Source organism: Diceros bicornis, chromosome 10, assembly GCF_020826845.1.
Source record: "Diceros bicornis minor isolate mBicDic1 chromosome 10, mDicBic1.mat.cur, whole genome shotgun sequence".
Taxonomy (NCBI): Eukaryota; Metazoa; Chordata; class Mammalia; order Perissodactyla; family Rhinocerotidae; genus Diceros; species Diceros bicornis.
This window is the reverse complement of record NC_080749.1, coordinates 51,888,280-51,901,923: the sequence shown is the minus strand read 5'-3', so window position 1 is coordinate 51,901,923 and position 13,644 is coordinate 51,888,280. Positions and strand designations below refer to the sequence as shown.

The 13,644-nt window shown below is 41.0% G+C and overlaps 1 protein-coding gene and 1 pseudogene across 1 annotated transcript in view; both read right to left on the bottom strand.

The window, feature by feature from the left end:
• Positions 1–12,372, bottom strand: part of MYO3B (myosin IIIB) — a 265,307-nt gene extending 252,935 nt beyond the window's left edge. The window contains exon 1 of the mRNA XM_058548594.1: positions 12,317–12,372. The gene's annotated coding sequence lies outside the window, so the exon portion shown is untranslated. The remainder of the gene's footprint in view (positions 1–12,316) is intronic.
• On the bottom strand, positions 4,680–4,835 carry LOC131410814 (large ribosomal subunit protein eL39-like; annotated as a pseudogene).
• Positions 12,373–13,644: the final 1,272 nt, after the last annotated feature.

Here is a 13,644-nt window from a genome sequence, read left to right as displayed (position 1 = left end):
TTCCTTTGGGATGATTAAAATGTTTTTGAACTAATAGAAGTGGGTGGTTGCACATCATTGTGAATGTACTGAATGCCACTGAACTGTTCACTTTAAAATGGTTAATATTATCTCTTGTGAATTTCACCTCAATTAAACACACACACTCATACACACACTGCAGCATCATGAACCTCAGAACAGATATTGGACTATGATGCAGACCTGGGTTTGAATTCTAGCTCTGCCAGATTCTAGCAGGCCTAGCTGCAAGACTTCAGGCTGGTCACTTAACTTCTAAGAAGCTCAGCTTCCCATCTGAGTAGTAACCTGCTTCATATGGCAGCAGTGAGGAGTCACTGAAATAATGCATGTAAAGTGCATTTCACTGTGTCTGACACAAAACAAGCTTGAAATTCTACTGTTAATATTATTAACTACTCCTCACAGAGACAACCCCAAAGTTATTCAACTACTTTTATTTTAACTCTCAGGTATCTTTTTTTTTTTTTTCGGTGGGGAAGATTGGCCACAGATGTCAGCTCAGGGCCAATCTTCCTCTTTTTGCTTGAGGAAGATTATCCCTGAGCTGACATCTGTGGCCAATCTTCCTCTATTTTGTATGTGGGACACCACCACAGCACGGCTTGATGAGCAGTGTGTAGGTCCACACCTGGGATCCAAACACACAAACGCTGGGCTGCCGAAGCAGAGCACACTGAAGTTAACTACTATGCCACCAGGCTGGCCCCTCTTAGGTATATTTTAGGCTACACTTGATTTAGTTTAGTGTAAGCTTTCTTTGCTTTCCTTGGCGAAATGAATTTTGCCATGAACAAAGATTTTCACATAGCAGAGAACTTGGTCATAATTAAGAAAAAATATGAATTCTAGGTCCACAAAGGTATAAGCTACAGTTACCGCAGTTCAGGGTCATAGCAAATATCACTAAGCAGTCATGATGCTCTATCCTGGATGCAGCCTCAGATCCTTCTAACACAGCATTCTAGGACAGGGATCAGGTGTTGGGATGCAAGATGACACCAATTTGCCATCTCTTTCTATTGTAATTTGTTCCTCTCAGAGAAGCATACGTGACCAAGAAATCTTAGTGCAGAACGTGTATTTGGTTCTTGAAATCCTCAATAAAGACCAGAAAATCATTATAATTACAAAAATGTCCTCTTTTACTATTGGGCAGTAGGCTTGGGAGGAGGAATTTAATGTAAACCCTTAACATTTGAGACATATTTAAACAAAAAAAAAAAGGGAAAAGGGAAGGGAGGGAGGAAGGAAGGAAGGAAGGAAGGAAGGAAAGATAATACACTGTGGCTTTACAGTGTAATACTAACACGACGTTGTAATAATGCTGTACCGTATACAAAGGATATGGCATTTGATCCCGACCAGGAGGCAGGTGGACATTGCTGTCCTCACCCACAGCTTAGGAAGCGGAGGATTGGAGAGATCAAATGACTTAAGGTCACATAACCACCGAGTCATGGGCTGTATTAGTTTTCCTAGAGCTGCCATAATGAAGTACCACAAACCGAGCGGCTTAAAAAACAGCTATTTATTGTCTCACAGTTCTGGAGGCTAGAAGTCTGAGATCAGGACTCAAGATTGGTAGGGCCATGCTCCCTCTGAAGGTGCTAGGGAAGGATCTGTTCCAGGCCTCTCTCTTAGCTTCTGGTAGTTCCTTGGCTTGTGGCAACATAGCTTTAATCTGTGTGTCTGTGTCCAAATTTCCCCTTTTTATTAAGACACCAGTTATATTGGATTAGGGGCCCACTCTACTCCAGTATGACCTGATCTTAACTAATTACATCTGCAATGGCCCTATTTCCAAATAAGGTCACATTCTGAAATGTTGATGTTAGGACTTTCATATATGAAGTTTTAGGGGACACAGTTCAACCCATAACATGGGATGATCAAAGCCACGCTTTCTGTACATATGTGAGGAGCATTGCTTGAGCCTAAGAGTTTAAGCTTTGGGCCTCCCTTAAAGGCAAGAATTCCCATTATTCACTAAAATATAGCCTTTTAAATAAAATTCTTCTTTCAAGAAAAACATTCAATAGTCATTCACATCAAAAATCAATTACAGGATTTTGTCCCCTACTCATTAACCTGGTATGATAGCTATATCATGCATTTGATGACCTTAGGAGTTCTGAATTAAAATACTGAGAGGTCAACAGAAGCCACACACATACCCAAAAGGAGAAGGAAGACCATGAGAATCTATGATGACTCATTATATTTAAAATCACAGTTATAAATTTTGAATCCATTAATAACAATAGCCCTTTCCTCATTAGTGCCAAAGGGCTATGTCTGTTATTTTTATCCCTGCCAGAAATCATCAGTGGGCTGGAATAATGTAGTACTGGTGACACAAGCCTTCATTTCCATTTTTAATTAAAATTCTTACTGACCCAGAGCCAGATTTCCTTCTGCACCAGAGCCTATGGAAACTCCACAGTGGAAACTTAGTGGCCAGCGAATGAAGGAGCAGGCAGGAAGCTGGAGGTTTAGCACTGAATCAGAACATCACAGCTCTTGGGAGAAGACGCAGGAGGGGTGTCAACATGGCCACTCCACGCTCCCACCTTGTCCTTATTTCCCGCATCTCTCCCAGGCCACAGATCAGCCCTGGTGGGGCTCACAACCACCCCTCCTCAAGATCCACTTCTGTGGTGATTCATCACTCCATGGGCCCCACTGGCTCTCCTTCCTGACTCTCATATCTCTTTTGATGGCACCACTATTGTGAGTTATAACATTCGTCTTTATCACTCAGATTTGTTGAGCTCTCAGTTTGTATCTCACTTAATTCTTGCAACACTCTATAAAGTAGCATGACTGCAGACTGCTACCTGTCTATACACTCTCCACTTTACTTAGGGATAGAGCCCTGGTACTGACCTGGCCCATGGCTGCCCTGTTAGAAGACTACATTTCTTAGCTTCCTTTGTGGTGAGGTGTGGCCATGTGATTAAGCTGTAGCTAACCATATGTTGTATAAAACTGCCAGGGGCCGGCCCCGTGGCTTAGCGGTTAAGTGCTCAAGCTCTGCTACTGGCGGCCCGGGTTCGGATCCCGAGCGCGCACCGACGCACCGCTTCTCTGGCCATGCTGAGGCCGCGTCCCACACACAGCAACTAGAGGGATGTGCAGCTATGACATACAGCTATCTATTGGGGTTTTCGGGGGGAAAAAAAGGAGGAGGATTGGCAATAGATGTTAGCTCAGAGCCGGTCTTCCTCAGCAAAAAGAGGAGGATTAGCATGGATGTTAGCTCAGGGCTGATCTCCATCACAAAAAAAAAAAAAAAAAAAAAAACTGCCAGAAAGTCTTAAAGTAAGAAAACTTTCATTTTTCTCTCCTTCCATTTGCCTGTAATAAACACATAAATGTTGGGTACCTCATGGGCATCTTGGCCCATGAGGTGCCCTTGGGAATGGAAATCACACTTAATGGGGCAGCACGAGGGCAGGAGCCTGGGTGGCTGCCATGTGCCCTGCCAGACCAGCAGTATACGCATGGCCTAACTCCCAGCTTATTTTATGTGAGAGGAAAATAAAAGTCTACTTTGTTTAAGCCACTGTTATTTGAGATTTTTTATCACGGTAGACTTGATCTCAATCCCAAGTGGTTATTATGTAAGTATTAGTACTTGCATTTTACAGACGAGGAAACTGAGGCTCAGAAAGGTTAAGTAATTTGTTCAACATCAAAGATCTAAGTGGCAGTGCTAGAATGAAGCACTTCAGATCCTGTACTTTTAATCTCTCCGACATATACAGTCATGCACTGCATAACAATGTTTCAGTCAGCGATGAACTACATATACCGTGGTCCCTTAAGATTAGTAACATATAGCCTAAGTGCATAGTAGGCTATACATTACATAACACTCTGTAATGTTCACACAAGGGCAAAACTGCCTATCGATGCATTTCTCAGAACATATCCCTGTTGTTAAGTGACGCACAATGGTATTTTCTAAACAGATCCTTCCCATGCTGTAAACCTTTCCCTTCCTGTAGCACCTGTCTTCTCCCATAGTTAAGTTGCCAAGTAGTGTGAGTCTGCCTCCCAGGGTCCTGGCATCCATTTCCTGTCCCACTACTCCTTCCCCATGGAGAAACCTGCAGCTGGCTGACCGCAGAGACAGGCACTCAGCCTGGACAAGGTGTGCCCTGGGATAGGTGGGAGAGGTAGGGCTGTCTGGGGAGTAAAGAAGTGATGGTAAGTCTGCACTTCAGGCACTGCTTCTGTTTTGACTCCTACTGAAGCTGATTGTCTCAGGTCAAGTTTGGGGGTGGTGCTGTTGCTGTTGAGAAGGGAGTGGAGGAGAGAGAGAGAAAGAGAGAGAATGTGTGTGGCCTGAGCTGTGGAAGTCAGTGAGCTGAGGTCTAAATAAAGAGAACATGGACAGCAGATTGAAATATTCCAGAGGTATCAAGGATGAGAAGGTCATTGACACTTTCTCTTTTTTTTCCCCAAATGAAAGGTCTCACATATTTATTACTGAACCTACTAGTGCAGAAGCATAGAAATAAAGAGAAAAATAATTTTCCCAATAAAACATGTCTGTCCAGATAGTGGTGGTGTTTTCAGCTTGATATGGTAAGATGCTAGTGACATCCTTGATACAGCATAAATATGTGTGCCATCTCACGTGAAATTCCTTATAGACCCAACTTGGTTCTTTTCTAATGTATCCTCTTGGAGTTGGATCTGATTTTATTACCAATTTTCATCCAAATCCACTGGGGAGTGGGATGATTCTGCTTTTGTTTCTTGGCCAGGAATCACTTGATCCTGAAAGTCTTGTGAGAAGACATGGCAAGGAACAGAGTCAACTGCACATACCACAATGGCAGAGAAAGGGAGAGAGAGCCAATGACACTTTCTTTCTTTCTTTTATTTTATTGGTGAGGAAGATTAGCCCTGAGCTCTGTTGCCAATCCTCCTCTTTTTGATGAGGAAGATTGGCCCTGGGCTAACATCCATGCCCATCTTCCTCTACTTTATATGGGATGCTGCCACAGCATGCCTTGATAAGTGGTGCATAGGTCTGCGCCCAAGATCCAAACCTGCGAACTCCAAGCCTTCGAAGCAGAGTGCAAGAACTTAACCGCTATGCCACTGGGCTGGCCCTGAGCCAATGACACTTTCAAAAAGCAGTTTCAGAATAGTGGTACAGAACAAATGCAAAAGGTAACAAAAATAATTACTGCTGGCTGAGCATGAACTCTAGCAAGTCTTCTGGGGTTCAAATCCCAGCTCTACCACTTATTAGCTGTGGTCTTGGAACTTCTGGCCTCTTTGTACCTTAATTTCTGTAAAATAGAGATAATATCAGAACTACCTCAAGGATTATGAGGATTAAGTGAATTATATGATGTGTAGAGAACAGAGCCTGGCATGAATTAGTTATATATGTTAGTTATTATTATTTGCCAGGTTCTACATACATGTTATATAATTCAATCTTTACAGTAACCCTATGAGGCAGATAGTCTCAGCCTCAATTTGACAAATGAGAACCGAGGGTCAGAGACGTTAAATATCTTCCCCAGGGTTGCACAGCTGGTAAGTGACACAGCTGGATGCACACACTGTGCTTCCATGGCTGCCTCTTCTTGAGATAAGCCAGGCAGGCAGCTCTCTGGGGAGGGGTGGAGGGGGACAGGCTGTGGGTGGATGTGTGAGTCACGTCCCCACCTCCCCAATCCCTACCCCCTACACACCATGTGCAGGGACACAAACAGAGCAGAGCTCAGACAGTGCAGGGGAGGTTTATACCACTTCTCTTTACTTCTACCACAGATTCTTTTTGATTTACATTATGAAATTCAAGTATGATTTTTAAAAAAAAAGCCATTATGAGGTAAAAGGTACAGAATATCATTTAGACTAATCCTATTTAAAACTCACGTAACATAATGTGCCACAAGCACTAATATGAAATCTATGACATATGCTACAGATCTGGTTTCTCACAAGATCTAAAACCAGCATTCGCTGGGAAATAAACACAATATGCTGACTAGAGTGTGGATTACCCACTTTACTATGTCTTTGGCTTATTTTGGATGAGGCTAAACCCCTCACTGCCACAGTTCCTAGAACAACAGTATATTCCAGGTACATGTGGACCCTACACCATGTTTCAAACTTCAAGTCACACTGAGCCACTTCTTGGTTTACACCACGAGAAAATCAGATTTTATCAGCTGAGTTTATAAGTGGGGTATAAGTGAGATCACACCAGGCCCTCAGTGTCCTCAGATGATCCATTAGGTAATCTAAATTAGATGCTCTTCAGGCAGATATAACCTTGAAACACACAGCTTTATTTGTTCTTCTCATGTAGAAAAAAAAAAGAATCCCAATTTTTCAAAATGAGAAAGAAGTTGGGTTGCATTTATAAGTATATGGATCAATATATGTTAAGAAGGGAAAGGAGAATTTGAGGGTTTTTAAATTAGAATTTTTTTTTTAATTTTGAGCTTCTCTATGAGTTTTTATTAATTCACTAATTCCCTGTAGCCTAAGAGATGCTAATTAATTCAGGAAGCCATAATAGCCATTCATTGGCTAGATAAATCTAAAATGGAGAGAGTCTGTCACTGGAGATACCAGCAGCTCATTTTAATTAAAATTACCAATTTGTGAAGTAATGTAAATAAAGGTTATTGTATCCTTCTACTCCAGGAAGTATTAACCCTTTGCATGGCCACCTGAGAGTCCAACAGGACTTAAAAAGCCAAGAATATCTGTGTAACTTAATCACTGATTTAAGATATCATTCCAAGTGTGTTGTTCATTGACATTATAAAACCACGTGGAATTAAGCCGCTTTGAAACACAAAATGGAGAATGGTGAAGAGTTGAGAATGGTTGCCTTGAAGAGAATACAATCAACGTCAAGGAAACAACCACCCCAAAATAATTACCTTTATAAACATTCAGGCCTAGATAAAAGCAAATGTCCCAGGTCTGAGTTTCAATTTTTAAGGAAGAAATTGATGCAAATCCCCATTAGTTTTAGTAGTTTTGTAGCTCAGAGTAATCTCACCTTGTTAACATTCAGGTACAACTGCTTGTAGCCCTTTGAATGTCATTTGGAAGGACAGCAAAGGCCACCTCCACGTTTTATGACTAAATGGCAGGGCTCGGCCACGATGCTCACTCAGAAACAGACACACCTGCATGCTTAGCCTTCAAGCCAGCCAACCCGGGAAAGTAGTGTGTGTTCAGGCAACCACATAGTTAAGTCATCACTAAGTCCAAAACTGAGCAGCCATGATGCTCTTGGTAGATTTGCCCTTGACTAAAAGAAATCTATCTTTATTTTCTCACTAACCAGCTCAAGAGCCATTGAATATGAAGTCCTAATTCCTAATAAAACTCCAAAAGTTTTAAGCAAAATGAAAAAGCACAGTTCATAGATAGCTTTTGGCCAATGGCTGGGAAAGTATTTTTGCAGTGCAATCCAAAGACCTGAAATTAGTTTGAACTTAAAAAAAGCAGGGACATCGATTAGGATGAAGGTGAAATTGGCAAAGGAAAATTATTGTTTCTCATCAAAAGGCTACTTCTGAATGGAGCCTCCCGACAAAACAGAAGTCTGGCTGAAACTTGAACCAGATAAACTTGTTATGCAAATACTTTAGCCATAGGGGAAAGGGCTGATAATGAAATAGCTACAAAGCCAACCATACATTACAGAGGTGATAAAAAACATCGGGCAGGTCCTAGCATATGGATAAAAAGCAGTGCAGAATTTATGTGAGCCTCATGTTTAATTTATCATAACTAAGCTGTCAGGACCCATGCTTTGACAAATGCATAACACATATAAATGAGTCAATTATCAATAACGACCAAAGGTTCACAACCAAACAGGCTCATGTTTCTTTTCTTTTTTTTAAACCCCAAAACAATCTTACTAATAGGATTTCAGACCTTCTTAAAATCTCTCCTACTGTCTCCAAATTAAGAAGGCTGGAAACAAATCTGAAAAACACTAAACCACATCCTGGCACTCATGTTCTCTCACCCCCCCAAAAACACACACACACACACCCACATGCAGTGGTCCTATCCCCTGTCATCCCAGCTATAATCACTAGGCTGCAGCCAGGCCAATCTGTTCAGACCACTGCAGCAATCAATGAGAAGCCATATAAGTCCTTTATTGAGTGGTGACCATCATGGACCAAGAAAGACTGAAATCACTGAATTGACTCTGCTATGGTTCGGCAGTCAAATGCGGACGGGGTATTAAAGGTTTTAAAGCTGTTAAAAAATTTCAAGTTCTGTTTATTCTTTAGAGAGAACCATTTTAGTTTACTTTAATATAATGCACCGTGGCTCAGTCTACAATGGGAACTGAAGCAATTATCTGGATAATTCAGGCTAAAAAATCTTTTCCTGAAATTACCAGATAATCATCTTCCCCACCCCACTCCCACCAATAATGAAAAGCTTATAATCTGAAGGTCTAAATCCTCCATCCTTCTTCCCTTTCTCTCCCAATATAAGCAAGGTAAGTACAAAAGCAAACCAAAGCTCTCTCTTTAAATAGCATTTCTAACCCAGTGAGTGTCATTGTTTATATTTAATTAGAGTTTTGAATAAATAAAATGAAATAGTAAAGTCAAATTGCATTTGGTAGGCTGAGCCTAGGGTAGGCAGGCTCATCTACAAAACCAAATGATATTATTTGGAAAGAGTGAGCAGGTTTCCACCGAAAGATATAAAAATACAATAATTAGTTCCTAATCTCAAGAGTTATATTCCTAAAAAGCTTGAAGAAGGAGAATTCGTGGTTGAGGAATCTAAGATATTATGGGGAAAATAGGATTGGGGGGCTGAGGCCAGGAAAGAATCTACGAACACCTATAATATATAATATTTTCACTAATAAAACCAATAGGGACAACTCATTAAATAAAAAGAAAATTGATGATATTTTCCATATCTTAAATTAGTAATAAACACACAATCACTTAATACTTATTTACCTTCCTTGGTTCATTAGAACCTTTTCAGAGTCTCCCTCCCCTGAAATTTCAACAAGATGCTTTTGCTTAAAGACCTGAACAGACATTTCTCCAAAGAAGATATACAGATGGCCAACAGACACATGAAAAGATGTTCAAAATCATTAACTATCAGGGAAATGCAAATCAAAACTACAATGAGATATCACCTCACGCCTGTCAGAATGGCTATAATTAACAAGACAGGAAACAACATGTGTTGGAGAGGATGTGGAGAGAATGGAACTCTCTTACACTGCTGGTGGGAGTGCAAACTGGTGCAGCCACTATGGAAAACAGTATGGAGATTCCTCAAAAAATCAAGGATAGAACTACCATATGATCCAGCTATCCCACTGCTGGGTATTTACCCAAAGAAATTGAAAACACCAATGCGTAAAGATACATGCACCTCTGTGTTCATTGCAGCGTTATTCACAATAGCCAAGACTTGGAAGCAACCTAAGTGCCCATCAAGGGACGAATGGACAAAGAAGCTGTGGTATATACACACAATGGAATACCACTCAGCCATAAGAAACGATGAAATCCAGCCATTTGTGACAATATGGATGGACGTTGAGGGTATTATGCAAAGTGAAATAAGTCAAGAGGGAGAAGGTCAAATACCATATGATTTCCTTCATTAAGTAGTAGATAATAACAATAATAAACAAATACATAGAGACAGAGATTGGATTGGTGGTTACCAGAGGGGAAGGGGGGAGGTAGGAGGGCGAAAGGGATAATTCGGCACATATGTGTGGTGATGGGTTGTAATTGGTATTTGAGTGGTGAACATGATGTAACCTATGCAGAAATAGAAGTATAACGATGTATACCTGAAATTTATACAATGTTATAATCCAGTTACCGCAATAAACAAAAATTAAAAAAAAAAATGCTTTTGCTTTGCTCCCAATAGTATGCATACCAAAGGCATTTCTTTCTGTGTTTAATCCTCCATTCTAGTATCAAGACCTTTCTAAGCCTAAAGTAACTCAGAATGAGTACGTCTAGAATTCTCAGAGTTGGGGAAAACATAAGCAGATTTAAATGGGCATATAATAGGATTTGCCATAAGGAAAAATCAGTGATAGGAGGGATTTCCATACTGTGCGTAACCCTAAATTCCCAACCCCGTTATCAATTATGTATCTTTATTCCCAAGTCTATTCAAGCAATACTGTGCTTGGTTTAAGAACACAAACATAATCCTGAAAACATATTCATAAGCCAAACTTTGGTGAGTCAAGTTACATTTTAGAGGCATTATGAGAGCTTGGTATAGGAAGGCGTATTTGTGAATATGTAATGGTTTTTTTCTAGGCCAACAGCTTAGAGAAGGTCAATCAAGGGCATCTGTGTGCAGCAGTGGAATGAAAATGAAAACTCTATGGATGCAGCCTTTGCCAGCAAAATCACTGGAACCTTAGCTCCTGGATTTCTCTGCCTGGGGTGATCTGAAATGTGTTCCCAGCCACCAGGGTATCTTCAGCTCTCTAGTTCCCTCCCACCTCCTCTCTTGGCTCCCAAATCTCAGGAAGTAGCTCTTCCTCTGCTCTTATGCAAGCATCAACCCTCCTGCTGTATCTGTTGTTCTTCTCAACACCTCCCATCACCACCCTCGACTTGCGGCTGCTTCTGCATTCTGCAGTCATCGCAGAAACATCAGGGTGGGGCTGGAGGGGCAAGGAAATGTCCTCCACCCCTGGCCTTGAACTTTATGGTCACATTCCAACAAAGCCTCACCTGGTACAGTTCTCGGAGTTCTTTACCGCTCCTCTCTCCTGAGGAAGATGGCACAAATCCAGGAAGGATTGGACAAGCAAACAATTTTAGGGAACTTGAACTATGATGCATTTGAAATGAAAAGGAAACACAAGTTCACAGCTCTTTATATAAAACCCTTGGGGCCAAATATGTTTTGGAATTCAGAATTTTATCAAATTTTAGAAAAGTAAACCAGTGCATTTACTGTATGTTATGTAACATCCCAGCAGGATCTGGGGCAGCACACTGTAATCAAACACATTAATATACCTGCAGCAATTCATATGAATATTCACACTGAGTGAGATAAATAACGACTATAAATAGCCTTACTTCAGTTTAAGTCATGTGTTGCCACCAAATCAGTTCATATAAGGTCAGGGCTTGCAGCTAAATGACTCAAGTACAAAAAAGCTTTCATTTTTCAGAGTTCTTTGGATTTTGGAACCATGGATAAGGGATTGTTGATCTGTATTGTGACTAATCAAGGTAGATGATCAAGAGACCCAGTTTGCTTCACTCCCCTGCCTCTATGGAAGCTAAGTCTACCCACAGGCATAAGTTAGAGAAATTTGTGTTGACCCTTCCCTACTTCCTGTTTATCAGCTATCTTGGTCACTTCTTTTCTCCTCCCATGACCACTAAACACCTTGTTTGATATACTAGACACTGAGGGCACCTCTTCCAGCTCCTGTGTTTGGCTATGGCTTGTAATGCCTGGTCTAGATGCCTGCCCCCACAGTTTGCCAGGCCCCTAGCTTGGGCTCACATAGTCCCCTCTAGCATATTAAACATATTCCCAGATTTGGGACCAGTAGTCCTCTGCCAGGGGCCAGGCCAAAAGCTCATGTTCCCAGCACTGAGTCACCCTGTCATTGTTGCTGTTGGTTCTGCTCCTGTCTTAGTCCCATTCAATCTTGCCTAGTTCCTGGTAACATAGCTCCCATCAGGTACTTCACCCCCCAGTTGGGTTTCATCTTGTTCTCCATACCTTGAGCCCTGGCTGGGGCTCCTCACCTTGGCACCTCAGGCCTGAGATCCTACTTTGCCCCCTTAATCATGCTGGGAATTGGAGCCCAGCTCCCAAACCACAGATCCTAGAGCAAAGCCCAAATTCCAAGCTGCAAAACCTCTGTTGAAGTCTGCCACCTTCTGTCTCCTCTCTGGTCCCAGTGTTGGCATTGGATTTTTAGATGTTGAGTCTCCTCCCTTATTAAACAAGACACATTGGAAATGTTTGCCCCAGGTCAGAGTAGATTCTCAGCTAAACATGACCCATATGATCAAGAGGACTGATTATAACCAAGAGTCAAATGGAACTCCTTACTTTTCAAATCCTGCCATGGCATCTTCTATCATTTACTGGAACAAAGTCTGTGTCATAACATGCTAGCAAGCATAACAACTTCTAGTGCCAAGTAAATTCCACAGCTTGGATTTCTCCAATCAGTGTTCAAGGCCTTGCTGGATAAGCAATTTTCAGTGGAAGAAATACTCACTGTGATATAAAGTGGTTGAATTCTTCACACCATTTTTCTGGGTGAAGCAAAGTAGGTGGAGGATTTCTGAAAAACAAAAGCAATTTTTTTCTTACAAAAAAGTGGTCAGTTAAAGCAAAATATCAACTTGTCTTTACTGATATCATTCTAAATAGCTCTAATAAAATTTATTGTTTCTTCCCCCCGGTGGAAGTCATTCATTAGTGGCAAATTATAAAGTGCCAGCCTCTATTCATTTAGTCCTTCATTTTCATTGATTGAAAGTCTACTATGTCCACGGCTTTCTGCAGGACCTGTGAGGGTTACACAGATCAGGAACATTCCTCAGGGAGCGGACACTCTAATGAGGGGCGAGACAAGCACACAAACCACTATAACTGAGAGCTGAGTATTATTAGTGCCATATGAAAGCTATAAACCTAGTGCTAGGGGCTTTGGAGAAATAGACTTTTAATTTTACAGGATTTTCAGATCATTATGCTATCATTTGAATTAATTATGTGATGCATTTAAAGTATACTCATAAATTCACCAGTCACATTTTTAACTATTTCCAATATGTCAACTTCTACAATAGGCACTGGAGAAAGCAAAACAGCTAAGACAATGTTCCAGACCCCAAGAGGTTCATGGGTAGAGAGGGGCACAGACATCTAACACAACTAATTACTGGAGGTCCAAGAGAACTAGAGAACTGCAGAAAGACTGTAGTAACCAGACCACTTCCTGGTGAGAAGGCAGGAAAAAGGAGAAGGGAAGGGCACTGAATTTGACTGAATATTTACCCAAAGAGATTCAATCTTAAAACAGAATTGACATTACCTTTAATTGATAAGACTTTTTTCTAGCCATAAACGGAAATAGGGGCTTGTAGGCAAGTCAAGTTCAGCAAATGAAGAAAGTTACACTTCTGCACACCTGAATTATGACTGTAAATCTTAAACCCATTATATGTGATCTTTGTTTTCACCTGGGTTCTAAATGCTTCCTAAAGCTATAGATTGTTCAGATTCAATAGGTAGAAGAATGGGAAGCAGCAAGAAGGACCAGAAATAAAAATGTATCAGATAATGTGATTACAAGTTGCCTCTCAATACCCATTCTCTTCTCATTTCTTATGGTACAATTTTTATTCTAACACAATGCTGCCATCCATATAAGGCTATATTTTCCTGAGTTCCTTGCACTTAGATGTGGCCATGTGACTGAGTTCTGGCCCACGATATATAAATAAAATTGTTCTATGGTGTTTCCAGAAAGTCTTCTTGAAAGAAAGGAGACATGTCACCTTTCTTCTTTTCTGCTTTCTTGAGTATGGATGTGATGGC